This window comes from Pan troglodytes, chromosome 16 (genome assembly GCF_028858775.2).
Source record: "Pan troglodytes isolate AG18354 chromosome 16, NHGRI_mPanTro3-v2.0_pri, whole genome shotgun sequence".
NCBI classification, from domain to species: domain Eukaryota; kingdom Metazoa; phylum Chordata; class Mammalia; order Primates; family Hominidae; genus Pan; species Pan troglodytes.
Window position 1 is genome coordinate 56,698,714 of NC_072414.2, and position 22,256 is coordinate 56,720,969.

At 48.8% G+C, this 22,256-nt stretch overlaps 1 long non-coding RNA gene across 2 annotated transcripts in view; it reads right to left on the bottom strand.

Moving 5' to 3' along the window:
* LOC134808544 (uncharacterized) overlaps nt 1-22,256 on the bottom strand; it is a 32,179-nt gene that overhangs the window by 5,910 nt on the left and 4,013 nt on the right. The window contains exons 2-3 of one of the 2 annotated variants that reach the window (XR_010151735.1): nt 21,823-21,891; nt 21,271-21,300 (exon numbers count right to left, since the gene is read on the bottom strand). This is a non-coding gene — a long non-coding RNA (uncharacterized LOC134808544). Of the gene's footprint in view, nt 1-21,270; nt 21,301-21,401; nt 21,491-21,822; nt 21,892-22,256 lie in introns of those variants that run through there. The other variant, XR_010151734.1, reaches the window with a different exon arrangement.

Sequence of the window (22,256 nt, forward strand, 5' to 3'; positions counted from 1 at the left end):
ACCTTGTGATCCACCCGCCTCGGCCTCCCAAAGTGCTGGGATTACAGGCGCGAGTCACCATGCCCGGCTTTTTTTTTTTTTTTTTTTAAGACAGGGTCTTGCTCTGTCACCTAGTCTGGAGTCCAGTGGCGCCATCTCGGCTCACTGCAACCTCTGCCTCCTGGATTCTCCTGCCTCAGCCTCCCAAGTAGCTGGGACTACAGGCACACGCCACCATACCCAGCTAATTTTTGTATTTTTGGTGGAGATGGGGTTTCGCCATATTGCCCAGGCTGGTCTTGAATTCCTGGGCTCAAATGATCTGCCCGCCTTGGCCTCCCAAAGTGCTGAGATTACAGGCATGAGCCACCACGCCCAGCCTTTTCTAGCTTGTCTATCATCCATCACTATAACTACTCCTTCCCTCTGTCTCCTCCCATTGTGCTTGCCTGGCAAAGCCCTACTCCACATAAATTCAACCATTTGCTTTCCCAGTGCTTTCGCTACAGCAAAATCACAATACCAGGCAGGTTATCTTCACTCATGTTCATGATCCTAACCTCAAACGGACTGTCAATACTGCCGGGTAATTCCTACTACATTTCCCCATTAAGTTTGCTTTTCCACTCTCAAGAAGAATTTTTTCCCTAGGCTCTCTCTGCAAAACCTCTACCCCTCTCATCTTAGCTGATGACCTAGCCACCATGTTACTAAGGAAATAGAAGCAATAGGAAATACCCTGTCATTCCTACCACAGCCTACAAACCCATCTGCATCTCCGCCTACTTACATCTGTCTCCTCCTAGTCTCTGAGAAGTGGATGTCCCTTTGCTAAAGACCAGCCAATCCTGGCCAGGCACGGTGGCTCACACCTATAATCCCAGGAGTTTGGGAGGCCAAGGCAGGCAGATTGCTTGAGCCCAGGAGTTTGAGACCAGCCTGGGCAATGTAGAGAGACCCCCATCTCTACAAAAAAATGTAAAAAATTAGCCAGGCGTGCTGATACACCCCTGTAGTCCCAGCTACTTGGGAGGCTGAGGTAGGAGGATAGCTTGGGCCCAGGAGGTCGAGGCTACAGTGAGCTGTGATCATGCCACTGCACTCCAGCCTGGATGACCCTGTCTATAAAAAAAAAAAAACAAAAAACTAGCCAATAAAAACTAGCCAATCCCATGGCAAAACCTATGGAACTTCCTCTCTCCCATCTTCAAGGACCTAGTTCCTAAAATCTAAATCTTCCCCTTCAGCACACAAACATGCTCTCTAGTCTTTAAAAAATAGTAACACAGGCCGGGTGCAGTGGCTCACACCTGTAATCCCAGCACTTTGGGAGGCCGAGGCGGGCAGATCACAAGATCAGGAGTTCAAGACCAGCCTGACCAATATAGTGAAACCCCGCCTCTACTAAAAATACAATAATTAGCCAGGCATGGTGGCACACACCTGTAGTCCCAGCTACTCAGGAGGCTGAGGCAAGAGACTCACTTGAACCCAGGAGGTGGAGGTTGCAGTGAGCCAAGATTGCTCCACTGCATCCCAGCCTGGGCGACAGAGAGAGACTCTGTCTCAAAAAAAAAAAAAAAAAAAAGTAACACAGTCACTCTGGAAAACAGTTTGGCATTTTCTTAAAAAACTAAACATGCAGCTACCACATGACCCAGAAATTGCACGCCTGGGCATTTATCCCAGAGAAATGAAGACTTATGTTCACACAAAAACCGGTACACATATGTTCACAGCAGCTTTATCCATAATAATAGCAAAAACTTAAAATTAGCTCAGGTATCCTTCAGTAGGTGAATGGTTAAAGAAACCATGGTGCATCCACACCATGGAATATTGCTCAGCAACAAACAGGAATGAACTATCAACACACAGCAACTTGGATGAGTCTCCAAGGAATTATGCTGGTTATTTGTTGTTGTTTTGAGACAGGGTCTCACTCTGTGGCCCAGACTGGCATGCAGTGGCATGATCACAGTTCACTGCAGCCTCACCTCTAACTTCCAATCTCAAGTGATCCTCCCACCTCAGCCTCCCAAGTAGCTGGGACTGTAAGTGTGCACCACATCAGGCTAATTTTTTTATTTTTTGTAGAGATGGTATCTCACTATGTTGCCCAGGCTGGTCTGAAACTCCTGGAATCAAGCAATCCTCCTGCCGCATCCTCCCAAAGTGCTGGGATTACAGACATGAGCCAACGAGCCTGGCCCTGATTTTAAAAAGGTTACATACTGTATGATTCTATTTATATAACAGCTTGTTTTTTCGTTTTCTTTTTTTGAGACACAGTCTCGCGCTGTAGCCCATGCTGGAGTGCAGTGGCGCAATCTCAGCTCACTGCAAGCTCTGCCTCCTGGGTTCATGCCATTCTCCTGCCTCAGCCTCCCTCCCAAGTAGCTGGGACTACAGGTGCCCGTTACCACGCCTGACTAATTTTTTGTATTTTTAATAGAGACTGGGTTTCACTGTGTTAGCCAGGATGGTCTCGATCTCCTGACCTCGTGATCCACCCACCTCAGCCTCCCAAAGTGCTGGGATTACAGGCGGGAGTCACCACGCCCAGCCTGGTTTTTTTGTTTTTTGAGACAGGGTCTCGTTCTGTCACCCACGTTGGAGTGCAGTGGCACAATCTCGTCCACTGCAGCCTTCACCTCCTGGGTTCAAGCAATTCTCCTGCCTCAGCCTCCTGAGTAGCTGTGATTACAGGTGTGTACCACCATGCCTGGCTAATTTTTTTATTTTTAGGAGAGACGGGGTTTCACCATGTTGGCCAGGCTGGTCTTGAACTCCTGGCCTCAGGTGATTCACCTGCCTCGGGCTTCCAAAGTGCTGGGATTACATGTGTGAGCCACCGCACCCAGCCTTATATAACGGTTTTTGAAATGACAAAATTTTCGGCCGGGCATGGTAGCTCACGTCTATAATCCTAGCACTGTGGGAGGCCGAGATGGGCAGATCACCTGAGGCCAGGAGTTTGAGACCAGCCTGGTCAATATGGCAAAACCCCATCTCTACCAAAAATTTAAAAAAATTAGTCACTGTGGTGGTGGGCACCTATAATCTCAGTTACTCGGAAGGCTGAGGCAGGAGAATCTCTTGAACCCGGAAGGCGTAGGTTGCAGTGAGCCGAGATTGCTCCATTGCTTCCAGCCTGGACAACAAAAGCGAAATTCCATCCCCACCCCCCCCCAAAAAAAAGAGAGATAACAAAATTTTCAAAATGAAGGTTGCCAGGAGTTTGGAATGGGGTCTGGGAGGAGTCAGGAGGGAAACAGGTGTGGATATCAAAGGGCAACCCTGAGGGATCTTTGTGGTATTGGAACTGTTCAGCAGTGGAGGATATACGAACCTACATGTGTGATGAAATTGTATTGAACTACACACCCATACACACACACACACTCACACACTAGTACAAATAAAACTGGGGACATCTGAGTAAGTTTGGTGGATTTTATCAATGTCGATATCCTGGTTATGATACTGTGCGATAGTTTTGTAGAATGCTACCACTGGGGTAACTGGGAAAAGTGTGTAAGGGATCTCTCACTATTACTTCTTATTGCATGTAAGTCTACAATTACCTCAATAAAGCGTTTTTCTTTTTTTTTTTTTTTTTGAGACGGAGTCTTACTCTGTCACCCAGGCTGGAGTGCAGTGGTGCAATCTCCGCTCACTGCAAGCTCCGCCTACCGGGTTCATGCCATTCTCCTGCCTCAGCCTCCCGAGCAGCTGGGACTACAGGCACCCGCCACCATGCCCGGCTAATTTTTTTGTATTTTTAGTGGAGATGGTCTTGATCTCCTGACCTCGTGATCCGCCTGCCTTGGCCTCCCAAAGTGCTGGGATTACAGGCGTGAGCCACCGTGCCCAGCCTTTTTTTCTCTTTTTGAGATAGAGTCTTGCTGTGCTGCCCATGCTGGAGTGCAGTGGCACCATCTCGGCTCACTGCAACCTCTGCCTCCCGGGTTCAAGCAATTCTTGTGCCTCAGCCTCCTGGGTAGCTGGGATTACAGGTGTACGCCACTACGCCCAACGACTTTTTTTTTTTTTTTTTTGAGACAGTTTTGCCCGTTGCCCAGGCTAGAGTGCAATGGCGTGATCTCGGCTCACTGCAACCTCCACCCTCCAGGTTCAAGCAATTATCCTGCCTCACCCTCCCAAGTAGCTGTGATTACAGGCATGCACCATCACTCCTGGCTAATTTTTGTATTTTTAGTAGAGACAGGGTTTTACTACGTTGGCCAGGCTGGTCTCGAACTCTGGATCTCAGGTGATCTGCCCGCCTCGGCCTCCCAAAATGCTGGGATTACAGGCGTGAGCCACTGCGCCCTGCCAATTTTTGTATTTTTAGTGGAGATGGGGTTTCACCATGATGACCAGTCTATATAGGTTTTATTTTTGTTTTTGCTTTTTTGAGACAGAGTCTCTGTCGCCCAGACTGGAGTACAGTGGCTCAATCTCGGCTCACTGCAAGTTCCACCTCCTGGGTTCACGCCATTCTCCTGCCTCAGCCTCCCGAGTAGCTGGGACTACAGGCGCCTGCCACCATGTTCAGCTAATTTTTTGTATTTTTTTTATTATATTGTATTTTTTTGTATTAGCCAGGATGGTCTCAATCTTCTGACCTCATGATCCGCCCGCCTCAGCATCCCAAAGTGCTTGGATTACAGGCGTGAGCCACCGCACCCGGCCTGTAGTTTTTTTTTTTTTTTTTTTTTTTTGAGATGGAGTCTCACTCTGTCGTCCCGGCTGGAGTGCAGTGGCGCGATCTCGGCTCACTGCAAGCTCCGCCTCCCAGGTTCACGCCATTCTCCTGCCTCAGCCTCCTGAGTAGCTGGGACTACAGGTGCCCGCCACCATGCCCAGCTAATTTTTTGTATTTTTAGTAGAGACGGGATTTCACCATGTTAGCCAAGATGGTTTCGATCTCTTGACCTCGTGATCCACCCGCCTCAGCCTCCCAAAGTGCTGGGATTACAGGCGTGAGCCACCGCGCCCAGCCAGTTTTTTTAACTAAACATTTTATTGGCGGGACGTGGTGGCTCACGCCTGTAATCTCAGCACTTTGGGAGGCCAAGGCGGGCGGATCACTTGAGGCCAGGAGTTTGAGACCAGCCTGGCCAACATGGTGAAATCCTGAGTCCACCAAAAATTAGCCAGGCGTGGTGGCATGTACCTGTATTCCCAGCTACTTGAGAGGCTGAGGTGGGAAAATCACTTGACCCTGGAAGATGGAGGTTGCAGTGAGCTGAGATCAACACCACTGCACTCCAGCCTCGGTGACAGAGCAAGACATATATATATATGATGTGCTAAGTTGGCATGTAGGTAAAAACCATACATATAAATGTAATAAAATGTATTTAAAAATGTGAGCTGAGCCCAGAAGCTTACTTCTGTAATCCTAACACTTTGGGAGGCCAAGGCAGGAGGATCACTTGAGCCCAGGAGTTCAAGACTAGCCTGGGCAACATAGTGAGAACTTGTCTCTACAAAAAACAAAATTAGCCCAGCCGCAGTGGCTCACACCTATAATCCCAGCACTTTGGGAGGCTGAGGTGGGCGGATCACTTGAAGCCAGAAGTTTGAGACCTCCACCTCTCCTAAAAATACAAACATTAGCCAGGCGTGGTGGTGCACACCTGTGGTCCCAGCTACTCGGGAGACTGAGGCAGGAGACTCTCTTGAACCCAGGAGGTGAAGGTTGCAGTGAGCTGCGATCGCGCCACTGCACTCCAGCCTGGGCAACGGACTGAGGCTCAGTCTCAAGAAAGGAAAAAAAAAAAAAAAGCTGGCCAACTGTTGTGGTGCATACATGTAGTCCTAGCTATTCAGGAGGCTGAAGTGGGAGAATCATTTGAGCCCAGGAGTTTGAGACCAGACTGGACAACATAGGGAGAGCCTATCTCTACAAAAAAAGTTAATAATTAGCCAGGCATGGTGGCACACTCCTGTAGTCCCAGCTACTCTCAGGAGGCTGAGGTGGGAGGATCACATAAGCCCGGGAATTTGAGGCTGCAACTGAGCTATGTATGACTGGACCACTGTACTGTAGCAGAGTGAGACCTCTGGGCAGCAGAGGGAGACCCTCTCTCTAAAAACAAAACAAAACAAAAAAGCCCTAGAGGATCTAAGCCCTCCTGCCCCTCCAGCCTCATCCTGTGCTCCTCTCTTTGGTGGAGCAACCCTGGCTTCTTCTCAGGGCCTCAAACAGGACCAGCCTCTTACTATTCCCTGACCTGGACCACCCTTCCCCAGATCCTCCTGAGGCGGGGCTGGCTCCCCATCCTCAGAGAGCCCTTGGCAGCATCCCTGTTCCCTGTGTATTCCCTCATGGCATATCTGTAATGCATTCATCTGCTGCTTCCATGTTCATTGTGTGACACTCGTGTTGGACTGAAAGCTCCAGGTGGGTAAGAAGTGAAGAGCCTGGGCCACATGAGGTGCTCAGTGAATACTTTTGTGTATGGCAAAATTCAGTGAAGAAATTTAAAGCATGAAAGCTTACAGCAGAGTTGGAGAGATGTAACTTACATATCTGAAACAAGGCGGAAGCACAAGAAGACAGCAGCATCAGTGCAGAAGCGGGCCGCTCAGCCCGCGAGTGCAGGAGGCGCTGAGAACAGGTGTCAGCTCTCTGCTGAGAACAAAGACAATTCAACGCCACTTTTTCAAGGTGAAAATAGAGCCCAAAGCCCTGAAAAAGGAAATTAAAAATAAAGGTTCTCTGAGACCCAAGCAAGATCAGGATGTCAAGAGCCTGGCATTTTTCTTCTGCTCCCTCCCAAAGCTGCCTTTCAACATTGCACGGTGTTCCTTAAGGACATCACCAAAGAGTCAGAAAACCTGCGAGTCCTGGTTCTCCCCCTTTTCCTGGCTGCTGATCCTGGCAAGGCACATGTGCTCTTTGTACCTCTGTTTCTCAGCTAACATTTGAGGTTGGGAGTAGACTCTTAGGGTTCTTTTCCGCGATAAAGACTTTTCCAAGTGGTCACTTGAGCCACCTCATAAGGTCTAGCTTGGATCCCACTACCAACCCTTGAGTCAGGATCATGGTTGGGGGCGGAGGGAGGAACTGGCTTCTAGAGGCAGCAAAAGACTTGTGAGGAGCCCTGCCCCTTGGCTCACAGGGCAGGAAGCGCCTGGCGGAAGGTGAAGCAGTTGAAAGCACTAGAGCTGGAAGTGAGTGAGGGGTAGTCCTGCCTGGGGCGTAGGGTTCCGGTCCCAAGCAAAACATTATTTTAGACCAACAGGAAAAACAAAAGTAATGGTTCCCACCAACTTCCCAGCTCCAGGAAGCTGGGCATGACTTGTGATTTTTTTTTTCTGTTCCTCTAGCCTGTGAGCATTTCCACTCGTCTGTCAAGGCAGAGACAGCCCCATCCAGAAGCGAAAATGAGACCTCGGGGCCCTGGCACCCTTGAGCCAACCCCATCTCTGTTCTCACAACTTGCCTTGCCTGACCTCTGGAGAAAAACTTCAGAAAATATCACCCTTTCTTCCCACCTGCTCCCGCTGGCCAAAATCCCCATCAAAGCCTGGCTTCAGCCCCTCAGACTGGGAGCTCTATCCAAATGGAGTGTGGGAGTGTGGGTGAGGAAGGACGGAAGGAAGTAGGTCACACGCTGGCTACCGCACAACGGGGAAGAGGCCAACCGCGGAAAGGCAGAAGAGTGGCCGCCAGCTGAGCTTCCAGAGATGGAGAGAAGGTCTAGGAAGCCACCTTGGGGAAGCTGCCTGAGCAGGAGCGGGACAGCCAGGGGTCAGAGCCCACGGCCTGCTGGGGACCCATCCTGGGCACGGGGCTCTGGGCTCTGTGCCCATTCTCTGATGTGCCACATTGTTCTGCTACTTCCTTCTCTGGAAGTAATAAGGGGGTTGGGGGTGGGACAGCACGGCCAGGAGTAGATGGAGCGGGGTGGAGCTGCCAGTGGGGGAGGAGGCTGCGGTTCATTCCCACGACCAGTTGCCCTTCTGGCCGCCCTGGGACTGCGTGGGAAAAGGTCTGGGAAGTATGGGGGATGGTGTGTGTGTGTGTGTGTGTGTGTGTGTGTGTGTGTGTGTGTGTGTTTTCATGTGTCTGACTCCCTTGCTTGGCTTCAGTCACAGGACAAAGCCCTTTGAGAAACAGTCACCAGCCTGTGTTCCCACTGGGCTCTGTCCTGGGAGAGGCATAAGAACCCACCCTGACGCCTGAGAGAAAGACTCTGAAGGCCTCAGGACCAAATCCCTGGAGGGGTCTTGGCGTCTAATGAATCTAGATTGACTGACTTCCCTGGGATGCTTCTGGAACCTTCTGCTAAGCCCTCAGCTTCTTGGCAGAGCTCTATTACTAACTGGATATCAGAATATGGGTGCAAACTAGACATGGGGAGTGAAGTCAGCCATTCTCACAGCATCTACCTAAGAAGGCCAGGATCCTCCACAGCCACGTAGATCGTAGAGCCAGTGGCATGCCAGGGATGACATACAAAGACAAGAAACTCTGAAACAGAGAACACAAACTAACAGCCCATAGGCCAAATGCAGCCTGCAGGCACATGGCTTATTTGGCCAACACAGCATTTAAGAAATGTTTGAGCCGAGGCTGGGTGAGGTGGCTCAGGCCTGTAATCCCAGCACTTTGGGAGGCCGAGGCAGGTGGATCACCTGAGGTCAGGAGTTCAAGACCAGCCTGGCCAACATGACAAAACCCCGTCTCTACTAAAAATACAAGAATTAGCCAGGTGTGGTGGTCCATGCCTGCAGTCCCAGCTACCCAGCTGCTTGGGAGGCTGAGGTAGGAGAATCGCTTGAACCTGGGGGTCGGAGGTTGCCGTGAGCTGAGATCACACCACTGCACTCCAGCCTGGGCGACAGAGCGAAACTCCGTCTCAAAAAAAAAAAAAAAAAAAATCCCAATTTCTACAGTCTCTTGAAAAATCAGACAATATGGCTAACATTGATGCATATGGCCCCAGGACCACAGCTGATGGGGCTGAATAATGACCACCCTTTAGAAAGACCTTGGGCTGTCCATTTGGCCACTGTCCACACCACTCTGTATTGTCTCCAGCAGTGAGGCCGAGTATCAGTTGCTGTTGCTCATCACACTTGAATGGTTATTACACTGTTTTCTGTACCCTCGTCTCATTCAAAAGTGGGGATATGGCCAGGTGTGGTGGCTCACGCCTGTAATCCCAGCACTTCGGGAGGCCGAGGCAGGTGGATCGCTTGAGCCCAGGAGTTCAAGACCAAACTGGGCAACATGGAGAAACCCCATCTCTACTAAAAAAAAAAAAAAAAAAAAAAAAAAGTGGGGACACGAAAGAAACTAAGAGGGCCACCTGTTTGTAGAGAGCACATTTCTACCCCAGCCAGGCCTATCTATAAGCAAATAAAGATGGGATTTCATGTCCTCCCATCAGCTTTTCTGCACCCTCCCTTCTACCTTCCAGTGGCACAGTGCTTAATGACAGCTGCTGACAATACAGTGTCACAGGCCTTGCGCCAAAATTACCCCCAACTCCTTCCCTCACTCCCAAATCACAACTCTTATTATCTAAGTGAGCAATCCCAGTTGCAAAACACAAAGGAGTAATAAGTCCTGTAGAAATTCTCAGCTCCACCCCAGCCCCTGGTTGCCAATGACCCGTAAAGAAGCTAAAACTCCTTAGCTCGGACATTCTGTCACAGAGAGACCTGCAGCATGTGCCAGATGAACTTACATCAACTGAAAACCAAGGTCACCTCTGGAGACCAGAAATGGAAGTGACAGTCCCAGGCCTATTCATAAAGCTTCAGTTTTTTACAAGGAGATTGTAATCATGCAAAACTTGCGTAATTAAAATTAATAATAAACAGAAATGCCTCAGCCTAGTTCCTGTGAGTCTGACCCCAACTTACATTTCCAGCTTTTTTTTTTTTTTTTTTTTTTTTTTTGAGATGGAGTCTCGCTCTTGTCACCCAGGCTGCAAGCTCCGCCTCCCGGGTTCACACCATTCTCCTGCCTCAGCCTCCTGAGTAGCTGGGACTACAGGCACCTGCCACCATGCCCAGCTAATTTTTTTTTTTTTTTTTTGTATTTTTAGTAGAGACAGGGTTTCACTGTGTTAGGCAGGATGGTCTCGATCTCCTGACCTCGTGATCCACCTGCCTCGGCCTCCCAAAGTGCTGGGATTACAGGCGTGAGCCACCACGCCTGGCCTTTTTTTTTTTTTTTTAAGACATGGTCTCACTCCAGTGCCCAGGCTGGAGTGCAATAGCGTGATCTCAGCTCACTGCAACCTCCACCTCCTGGGCTCAGGCGATACCCCTGCCTTAGCCTCCTGAGTAGCTGGGACTACAGGTACATGCCACCATGCCCAGCTATTTTTTGTATTTTTTGTAGAGATAGGGTATCTCTCTGTTGCCCAGGATGGATACATTTCCAGTTTATCTCAGATTACTCCCTTCCATGAACAAGTCCACTCACAGAACCCTCTCTTTCTCCTACAAAGAACGTCTTTCTCCTCCTCCTTTGTCAAGCAACCTCTAGCTCATCTCTCAAGACTGTAGTCTTTCAATAATTTAGCTCATGCATACCCTAAACATTTTTAAAAATTATGTAACCCTTCAATAAAGCTTGTTTTAAAAGTGAAGTTTTTAGGCTGGGCATGGTGGTTCACGCCTGTAATCCCAGCACTTTGAGAGGCCGAGGTGGGTGGATCACCTGAGGTCAGGAGTTCAAGACCAGCCTGGACAACATGGTGAAACCCCGTCTCTACTAAAAATACAAAAATTAGCCGGGCGTGGTGGCAGATGCCTGTAATCCCAGCTACTCGGGAGGGTGAGGCCGAAGAATCGCTTGAACCCAGGAGGTGGAGGTTGCAGTGAGTAGGGATCACACCATTGCACTCCAACTTGGGAGACAAGAGCAAAACTCTGTCTCAAAAAAAAAAAAGGGAAATTTTAAAATTTGATTAAAAAAAAATTTTAACCGTGTTTAAATAGTTGCAAAAGGCTGGGCACAGTGGGACATATCTGTAATCCAAGCACTTTGGGAGGCTATGGTGGGAGGATTGCTTGAGGCCAGGTGCTCAAGGTTACAGTGAATAATGATCATACCACTGCATTCCAGCCTGAGTGATAGACTGAGACCCTGTCTCTACAAAAAAATATAAAAACAGTTTCGAAGGATGTGATTTCTTTGCAATTTTTTTTTGTATTAGAAATATTGAAGCTGGACACAGTGACTCACGCCTGTAATCCCAGCACTTTGGGAGGCCAAGGCGGTGGGCAGATTGCTTGAGGCCAGGAGTTTGAGTCCAGCCTGGCCAACAAAGCAAAACCCCATCTCTACTAAAAGTACAAAAATTAGCCGGGCATGGTGATGTGTACCTGTAATCCCAACAACTCAGGAGGCTGAGGCATTAGAATTGCTTGAACCTGGGAGGCAGAGGTTGCAGTGAGTTGAGATCACCCCAGTGCACTCCAGCCTGGGTGACAGAGTGAGACTCTGTCTCAAAAAAGAAAGAAAAAGAGGCCAGGTGCAGTGGCTCACGCCTGTAATCCCAGCGCTTTGAGAGGCAGAGGCGGGCAGATCACTTGAGGTCAGGAGTTTGAGACCAGCCTGGCCAACATGGTGAAACCCTGTCTCTACTAAAAATACAAAAAATAGCCAGGCGTGGTGGCGTGTGCATGTAATCCCAGCTGCTTGGGAGGCCGAGGCAAGAGAATCGCTTGAACCCAGGTGTCGGAGGTTGCAGTGAGCCAAGATCGTGCCACTGCACTCTAGCCTGGGCGACAGAGTGAGACTCCCTCTCAAAAAAAAAAAAAAAAGAAAGAAAGAAAAAAAGAAAAAGTAAGCTGTTCTTTAGCACAGGAAATTTTACATCACTCCTTTTTCTCCTTGAACTTGTATTTTCTTTTTACTTCTCTCACATAATGCTTTCCTAATATAATATGTACTTTATCCTTTTTTTTTTTTTTTTTTTTTTTTGAGATGCAGTCTTGCTGTGTTGCCCAGCCCAGGCTGGAGTGCAATGGCACAATCTCAGCTTATAGCAATCTCTGCCTCCCGGGTTCAAGCGATTCTCCTGCCTCAGCCTCCCCAGTAGCTGGGATTATAGGTGCCTGCCACCACGCCCAGCTAATTTTTGAATTTTGAGCAGAGACAGGGTTTCACCATGTTGGCCGGGCAGATCTTGAACACCTGACCTCAGGTGATCCACCCACCTCAGCCTCCCAAAGTGCTGGGATTATAGGCGTGAGCCACCGCGCCCAGCATTTTTATTTTTCCCCCAAGATGGAGTTTCACTCTTGTTGCCCAGACTGGAGTGCAGTGGCGCGATATCAGCTCACCGCAAGCTCTGCCTCCCAGGTTCCAGCGATTCTCCTGCCTCAGCCTCCCGAGTAGCTGGGATTATAGGCAGGCACCACCACGCCCAGCTAATTTTTGTATTTTTAGTAGAGACAGGGTTTCTCCATGTTGGTCAGGCTAGTCTCAAACTCCTGACCTCAGGTGATCCACCCACCTCAGCCTCCCAAAGTGCTAGCTAGGATTACAGGCGTGAGCAACTGCACCCGGCCAAGAATTCTTAAATATAAGACATAAAATTGTATAGGAAATACAACTTATATTGAGATAGATGTTCTCATGCTAGATTGAGACAGTGATAAGCATCAATGTTTTTGTTGGCTGGTTGGTTGTTTTTCTGAGACAGAGTCTTGCTCTGTTGCCTAGGCTGGAGTGCAGTGGTGCAAATGTGGTTCACTGCTGCCTCCACCTCTTGGGCTCAGGCAGTCTCCTGCCTCAGCCTCCCATGTACATGGGAATACAGGTGTGCATGACCATGCTCAGCTAATTTTTTGTACAGACAGGGACTCACTTTGTTGCCCAGGCTGGTCTCCTGGGCTCAAGCCTTGGCCTCTCAAAGTGCTGGGATTACAGGTATGAGCCATTATGCTTAGGCTGTGTTTTCGTTGTTATTGTTGTCTTTTTTTTTTTTTTTTTTTTTTTTTTGAGACAGTCTGACTATGTTGCCCAGGCTGGAGTGCAGTAGCTATTCACAGGCATGATCGTAGTTCACTGCAGCCTCAAACTTCTAGGCTCAAGTGATCCTCCTGCCTCAGTCTCCTGAGTAGCTGGGACTACAGGTACATACCGCCACACCTGGCTAGGCTCAATTTTATTTCAACGTTTCAATCTTATACATGGTAATGCTGAGGTATCTTATTCACATAAGTACCTGGGAAAGGAAGAAGTTCTAGCAGAGTCACTCAATACCACCTAATCATCAAGCAGATGACAACAAAATTTGTTTCAGCTCCTTCCATTCGAAAGCAAAATATTGGGAAAGCTTTAGTTTGTAGAAAGGATCTATAATACAGTCATTTGAGTCATTCACTTTCTCAATACTGAAATCACTATTTCAAATTGTTTCTTTGTTTGAATTCCCAGAGATTTTTACACATCAAGACAATATACCAAATACCAGATCTCCCAACATACCAAACATCAGATCAACCAACAAACCAAATACCAGATCACCAACAAACCAAATACCAGATCTCCCAACATACCAAATACCAGATCATCAACATACCAAATACCAGATCACCAACATACCAAATACCAGATCTCCAACATACCAAATACCAGATCTCCAACATACCAAATACCAGATCTCCAACATACTAAATACCAGATCACCTAGCATACCAAATACCAGATCTCCCAACATACCAAATATCAGATCAACCAACAAACCAAATACCAGATCACCAACAAACCAAATACCAGATCTCCCAACATACCAAATACCAGATCACCAACATACCAAATACCAGATCACCAACATACCAAATACCAGATCTCCAACATACCAAATACCAGATCACCTAACATACCAAATACCAGCTCTCCCAACATACCAAATACCAGATCTCCCAACATACCAAATACCATATCTCCAACATACCAAATACCAGATCAACAACATACTAGATCTCCTAAGATCTAGGATGAAGGGCCAGGCATGATGGCTCATGCCTATAATCCTAGCACTTTGGGAGGCTGAGGTAGGTGGATCACTTAAGCCCAGGACTTTGAGACCAACCGGGGTAACATGGCAAAACCCCGTCTCTACTAAAAATACAAAAATTAGCCAGGCATGATGGCTCACACCTATAATCCCACACTTTGGGAGGCTGAGGCGGGAGGATCACTTCAGGCAAGAGGTCTAAGACCAGCCTGGCCAACATAGCAAAACACCGTCTCTACTAAAAACACAAAAAATTAGGCCAGGCACGGTGGCTCATGCCTGTAATCCCAGCACTTTGAGAGGTCGAGGCGGGCAGATCACAAGGTCAGGAGTTCCAGAACAGCCTGACCAACATGGTGAAACCCCGTCTCTACTAAAAACACAAAAATTATCTGGGCACGGTGGCATGCGCCTGTAGTCCCAGCTACTCAGGAGGCCGAGGCAGGAGAATCACTTGAACCCGGGAGGCGGAGGTTGCAGTGAGCTGAGATCGAGCCACTGCACTCCAGCCTGGGTGACAGAGCGAGACTATGTCTCAAAAAAAAAAAAAAAAAATAGCCAGGTGTGGTGGTGCGCACCTATAATCCCAACCACTGCACTCCAGCCTGGGCAGCAGAGCAAGATTCCATCTCCAAAAAAAAAAAAAAAAAAAAAAAAATTAACCAGGTATGGTGGCGTGCACCTGTAATCCCAGCTACTTGGGAGAGTGAGGGAAAATCACTGGAACCCAGGAGGCAGAGGTTGCAGTGAGCCGAGATCGTGCCACTGCACTTCAGCCTGGGTGACAGAGGGTGACTCTCTCTCAAAAAAATAAACAAGTAAATAAAAATAAAAATACAAAAATTAGGCAGATGTGATGGCACATGCCTGTAATCCCATCTATTCAGGCAGCTGAGGTGGGAGGATCATTTGAGCCTGAGAGGTCGAGGCTTCAGTGAGCCATGATCTCACCACTGCACTCCAGTCTGGGCAACAGGGTGAGAACTTGTCTCAAAAAAAAAACAAAAAAAAGCCTGTAATCCCAGCACTTTGGGAGGCCGAGGTGGGCAGATCACCTGAGGTCAGGAGCTCGAGACCAGCCTGGCCAACATGTCAAAACTCCTCTCTACTAAAAATACAAAAATTAGCCAGGTGTGGTGGCACATGCCTGTAATCACAGCTACTCAGGAGGCTGAGGCAGGAGAATCACTTGAACCCGGGAGGCGGAGGTTGCAGTGAGCTGAGATCGTGCAATTGCACTCCAGCCCAGGTGACAGAGCAAGACTCCATCTCAGAAAAAAAAAGATATAGGATGGGTGAGACATATATGTCCTTTGTAGCATATCCACTAAATTATGCTATAATAACAACCAACATCAAAGTCTATGTTGCTTAAGCCAACAAAGGTTCCTCCCCATCTTCCCCACCAACACTCTAATGTCCATCACAAGCTGGTTGAGGTTCTGATCCATACCATCATCACTCAGAGATCTAGACTCTACCAGCTAAAATGTCATCAGTCACCATGGCAGAGAGAAGGTAAGAAGGAGAATCATATACTGGCTCTTAAATGCTTCTACCCAGAAGAGACACTTTTGCTCATAGTTCACTGTCCAAAGCAAGTCACATGGCCACGCCTAACTTCTAAAAGGTGGGAAAACACTCGGAGGGAAGAGAACAGAAAAAAGAGAGGAGAAGCACTCATGCTTCCTACATATTTCTTTTGTAAAGTAAGGGAAAAGAAACTGTAAAAACAAAGGGAGGACAGGCAATCTCAGTCATAAACAGTTCTTATTAAAGATGACACTGGGCACAGTGGCTCACACCTGTAATCCCAGCACCTTGGGAGGCTGAAGCAGGGGTTTGAGACCAGCCTGGGCAACATAGTGAGACCCTGCCTCTGCAAAAAATGAACAAAATTAGCCAGGTGTGGTGGCACGTGCCTATAGTCCCAGCTACTTGGGAGGCTGAGGTGGGAGAAGTGCCTGAGCCGGGAAAGTCAAGGCTGCAGTGAACCAAAATCAAGCCACTGTACTCCAGCCTGGGTGACAGAGTGAGACTCTGTTGAAAAAAAAAAAGAAAAAAAAAGACTTTTTGGAAATTGATTCCCTTAAACATAACCCCACCTGCCCTTAGAAAATTCTTTTTGTAGCCAGGCACAGTGGCTCACACCTGTAATCCCAACACTTTGGGAGGCCAAGGAGGGAGCATCACTTGAGACCCGGAGTTCAAGACCAGTCTGGTCAACACGGTGAAATCCCGTCTCTACTAAAAATACGAAAATTAAGGCTGGGCAAGGTGGCTCATGCCTGTTATCCCAGCACTTTGGGAGGCCGACGGGGGTGGATCACCTGAGGTCAGGAGTTTGAGACCAGCCTGACCAACATGGTGAAACCCCGTCTCTACTAAAAATACAAAAATAGCCGGGCGTGGTGGCACATGTCTGTAATCTCAGCTACTTGGGAGGCCTGAGGCAGCGAATTGCTTGAACCCGGGAGGTGGAGGTTGCAGTGAGCCGAGATCGTGCCACTGCACTCCAGTCTGGCCAACAAGAGTGAAACTCCGTCTCAAAAAAAAAAATTAGCTGGGCATGGTGGTGTGCACCTGTAATCCCAGCTACTGGGAAGGCTGAGGCACAAGAACTATTTAAACCCAGGAAGCAGAGGTTGCACTGAGCTGAAGTCACGCCACTACACTCCACCCTGGCAAGATTCTGTCTCAATAAAAAATTTAAAAAATAATAATAAAATTAAAAAATTTGGCTTTGGCCTAGTGGCTCACACCTGTAATCCCAGCACTTTGGGAGGCTGAGGCAGGTGGATCACCTGAGGTCAGGAGTTCGAGACCAGCCTGGCCAACATGGTGAAACCCCGTCTCTACTAAAAATACAAAAATTAGCCGGGCATGGTAGCACACACCTGTAATCCCAGCTTCTCAGGAGGCTGAGGCAGGAGAATTGCTTGAACCCGGGAGGCAGAGCTTGCAGTGAGCCGAGATCATGCCACTGCACTCCAGCCCAGGTGACAGAGCAAAAACTCCACCTCAAAAAACAAATAAATAAAATAAAAATAAAAATAAAAAAATTAGCCAGGCATGGTGGTGTGTGCCTGTAATCCCAGCTACTTGAGAGGCTGAGGAGAATCTCTTAAACCTGGGAGGCAGAGGTTGCAGTGAGCTGAGATTGCACCACTGCACTCTAGCCTGGGCTACAGAGCAAGACTCCATCTCAAAAAGTAAGTAAATAAATAAAAATTTAAAAATTAAACAAACAAAAATAAAAAGAGTGAAAATTCTTTTTGTACCTCTTGGGGTGCAAATGCCTTAGTTTGAAGACCACTACTTCCTTTTTGAAGCCTTCCCTGACCCCTACATCCGGGGACCTCTCTCTGACGTTCCCACTGTTGCTATTGTACTATCTACTTGAAAGCTGCTGGGAGCTGGTTATCTTTTTAGATGAGTATCATGTTTTCCTAACAGGCTATATAGTCTCTTTGAGGATGGGAACCCTATCTTCAGGTTTTTTGTATCCCCTACACCATCAAACACGGACACTCAGAAAGTATTTGAGTTCAGTTTGATGGCAGACACTTTTCTCCGCGTGCTTCATCTCCTCATGTATGAAGTTGGAACAGCAAGGCCTACCCTTACAATTACACTGAGATGAAGGAACTAAGAGCCTCTTCAGCTCACTCCCACTCACCTAACTGGGATCAGCATCTCAGTGCTCCACTTCTGAGAAACTGGATGGTCCAGCTTTATGTAACAAGGACCTATTGAAGGCTCTTGACAAGGTCTGTAGCGAGTGGGTCTGGGACAGACCAACCTGATATCAGTGACTGCTGGGTGGTTGGGGGGCATGAGAGACAGTGTGTGTTGGGGGAAAACAGCTAAGGACAGAAAGTACGGATAGAAAGTTGCTCCTATGGGCCAGGCACAGTGGCTCCTGCCTGTAATCCAGTACTTTCAAAGGCTGAGGGCAGGAAGATTGCTTGAACCCAGGAGTTTGGGACCAGCCTGGGCAACACAGTGAGACCCCCATCTCTACAAAAATTTTATTTTAATTAGCTGGTGGTGGTGGCTAGTACCATTGCACTCCAGCCTGGGTGTTTTTCTTTTTTAAAGAAAGAAAGTTGCTCCTATGATCCACAAATGAAGTGATGGGCATCCACTGGGAGGTGTGTCTGGGAATGGTGAGCCACACTGCACCCTCAGGGAGCAACCCTAGCTGCCTTCCTGAACCTCCAAACCTGGATGCCAGACTGAGATCACAACCCCTGCCCGTCCACTAGCCCAAACCGATAGTTTTCGGCATTCCACCCTGCCCTCTGGTGGCCTCTGGGAGCATTGCAGATACAGCGTTCTAAGGAAGCCCAGCGCTGGTTCTTCCTCAGGGGAGATGGGATGGATGTGGGTAAGGGCAACATGCTCAGATAGCCCAGCCTTTGGGCCTGGCTCTTTGATGGCTGAAGAAAAAGAAGGAAATGGCCAAGCGCGGTGGCTCCGGCCTGTAATCCCAGCACTTTGGGAGGCCAAGGGATCACAAGGTCAGGAAATCGAGACCATCCTGGCTAAACACAGTGAAACCCCATCTCTAGTAAAAATACAAAAAAATTAGCCGGGCGTGGTGGCGGGCGCCTGTAGTCCCAGCTACTCGGGAGGCTGAGGCAGGAGAATGGCGTGAACCCGGGAGACGGAGCTTGCAGTGAGCCGAGATCCTGCCACTGCACTGCCACTGCACTCCAGCCCTCCAGCCTGGGTGACAGAGTGAGACTCCGTCTCCAAAAAAAAAAAAAAAAAGAAGAAGAAGAAGAAAACAAAGGAGGGAGAGGAAGGGGTCATACCTATGGGTTGGGCGTAACTGTGCACTTGGCAGTTTTTGTCCCTATAGTTACTGCACAGAGTGAAAACTAGGAATCTTTGACCTGAAGTTGCAAAGTAATAAGCACATGGGCCATAGTATAGTGCACGAAATGGCTTTATATGGTTTGTTGTCAGCATCCAAAATCAGGACTTTTCACATTAAAATCTGAATGTCCAGTTTCTGTTGAAAAATCAAAACATGAAGCCACATGGAGTCCCCACCTTGCTGAGCAGCAGCTGGCCGGGGTTGAGGGGCAACCACTGCCCCCTTCTCCTGTCACCCAGTCACCCAGCCTGCCTCCCTCAGTCTCCTCACTTCCTGCAGCGTGCGAGTTTCCAACTCTTGACTAAGTCCAGCACTTCATGATGGAGAACAGGGTCAAAAAATATCAGGACAGGGCCCAACGCAGTGGTTCATGCCTGTAATCCCAGCACTTTGGGAAGCCGAGTTGGGCGGATCACCTGAGATCAGGATTTCGGGACCAGCCTGGCCAACATGGCAAAATCCCGTCTCTACTGAAAATACAAAAATCAGCCGGGCATGGTGGCATGCATCTGTAATCCCAGCTATGTATGTATTATATATGTATATTATATAGATTATAGATAATATTTTATATATATATATATCAGGACGGGGGTCCACCAAGCATCTAGTGCTTGAATTGCTTCCCGAGTACCACCACTAAGCATCATCAGCGTATACTTGAAGACCTGCAGGGACAGGAAAGTCACTGCCTGCCTGTAATCCCAGCACTGTGGAAGGACGAGGCAGGCAGATCACTTGAGCCCAGGAGTTTGAGACAAGCCTGGGCACCATAGTGAGACCCTGTCTCTACAAAAAATGTTTAAAAATATTAGCCAGGCATGGCCGGGTGTGGTGGCTCAAGCCTGTAATCCCAGCACTTTGGGAGGCCAAGGTGGGCAGATCACCTGAGATAGGAGTTTGAGACCAGCCTGACCAACATGGAGAAACCCCATCTCTACTAAAAATACAAAAATCAGCCGGGTATGATGGCAGGCACCTGTGATCCCAGCTACTCGGGAGGCTGAGGCAGGAGAATCACTTGAACCCGAGAGGCGGAGGTTGCACTGAGCCTAGATTGCACCATTGAACTCAAGCCTGAGCAACAAAAGCAAAACTCCATCTCAAGAAAAAAGAAAAAAAAAATTAGCCAGGCATGGTGGTGCACACCTGTAGTCCCAGCTACTTGGGAGACTGAGGCAGGAGGATCACCTGAGTCCAGGATGGAGGCTGCAGTGAGCTGACTGCACTGCTGCACTCCAGCCTGGGTGACAGAGCAAGACCCTGTCTCAAAAAAAAAAGTGAAGTAGCCATTCCCAGTCATGTGTTAGGTATCACCAAAGGCCCTGGACTGTGCTGGTGAGTGACAACGGCATGACCTATGCCCTGAAAGAACGTCCAGTATGTGCAGGCACCAGCAAGGTTTGCAGACGAGACAGTGCCTGACAGTGCTGACGACGGAGTGACCCCTGAGTAAAGCGCACTGAGAGAGAACAGCCCAAATTTGAGTTTCCAGGGGGGTCTATCCCCTGGATTTTACCCATTCCAATGGGCAAAATCTCCCAGACATGAGTGAAATTAGGAATGTAATTCCTGAAAATATAAATAGTGCGTTCTCAACTTTGTTACTATGACATCCAGGGGTTTCTTTTCTTATTTTTTGAGACAGAGTCTCACTCTGTTGCCCAGGCTGGAGGGCTGGAGTGCAGTGGCACGATCTCGGCTCACTGCAAGCTCCGCCTCCTGGGTTCACGCCATTCTTCTGCCTCAGCCTCCCAAGTAGCTGGGACTACAGGCGCCCGCCACCACGCCCGGATAATTTTTTGTATTTTTTTTAGTAGAGACGGGGTTTCACCGTGTTAGCCAGGATGGTCTCGATCTCCTGACCTCGTGATCCGCCCACCTCAGCCTCCCAGTGCTGGGATTACAGGCGTGAGCCACTGCACCCGGCCGACATCCAGGGGTTTAATCAGTGAGATGGAAGCTGACTTGATGTCCTATGATAGTCGGGACACCTGAGTTTTGTGTCAAGCCCGCATAACCAAATGAGCGCCACACATCTCTCTGCTTCTGAAGGCTGAAGCTTCTCCATCTGTGAACCGAGGTGATTGGATCAAATCTCTCTGGGCCCAATATTCACTTTTGTATCCCCAGTGCCAGCAGAGTGACTACTAGCATGCAAGTATGCACAAATGCAGGAGGTGCTCCATGAGTGTTTGTGTTTGTTAGTGACTTAACTGCCTGACTCTGCCTCTGGGAACAGAGGCGCCCATAGAGTCCACAATAAATGACCCCAGGCAAAGGTTAATCTGGAAGAGCAAAAGGGAAAAAGGAAAAAGGTGGGGGCGTGTCCTGAATGCGTGACACTGGCCATCAGCCCCTATGCGGTAGAGAACCATGGAATGAAGTTCTTCTAACCTGTGAAAGTGGCGTCTTGGCACGATTCACCTGGCGGCCGTAGACAGGAAAGATTTCAGACGAGGTTTGTGAGCATCTTCAACCACGAGAGGGCGCCCCAGGATCACACAGTCCCGCCAGCTCCCAAAGGAAGGAGGCTGTGCCAGAGGCACCTGCCTAGTGCTAAGTCTTAGGTGAGCAGAACTTTCTTCTTGGTCACCACTGGGCCAAGACAAGGGGCCTGAGATGTAAATAAAGGTGAGCATAGGAGAAGGAGGGGCCAGAGAGAGAAAGGGACTTGCTGGGGCCACAGAGCATGTCTACAGGTACATCAGGACACGGAACGAGACCCAGGTGGGGTCAGTTTCCCATTACCTTGAAGAGGAAGGCAATGCCCATTCTAGTAGAGAGGAAAAAGCTGCTCTGTAGTACAAGGGAGCTGACAGTGGTTAGCAAATGTCTCCAATCACAGGGAAGAAGGGGCCAGAAGCCAGGTGGGGGTGTGGCCTGAATGCGTGACACTGGCCATCAGCCCCTATGCAGTAGAGAACCATGGAATGAAGTTCTTCTAACCTGTGAAAGCGGCGTCTTGGCACGATTCACCTGGCGGCCGTAGACAGGAGAGATTTCAGTGCGTAGGCCCTGGGGAAGCGCATATGAATGGATACTTGGGAGTGTGGCCTTGGGGGAGAACCCTGGAGGAGGCCACTGCTCCAAAAGGAGGTGGCTTTTGCTCCTCCCACCCCCGCCCCTCCCCCCAGCCCCTTTCCCTCCATGTCTTTCTGGAGACACAAATTAGTTTTTAGGAAGCACACTCCTGCTTTCAGTAATGAGAACCTGGGTCTGGAAAGAGACACAGGCCCATCTGAGAAGCCTCTAATCTAAGAGACCACCTTCAGCAGGGGACAGAGCCTGAGGGTATCCTGCTCTGGAAGCTGTAGTCACCCTGAGGTGGGAGATGAGGCATGTTCCTCTGTGCACAGCTCTTACACCACCCATGCAGTTCT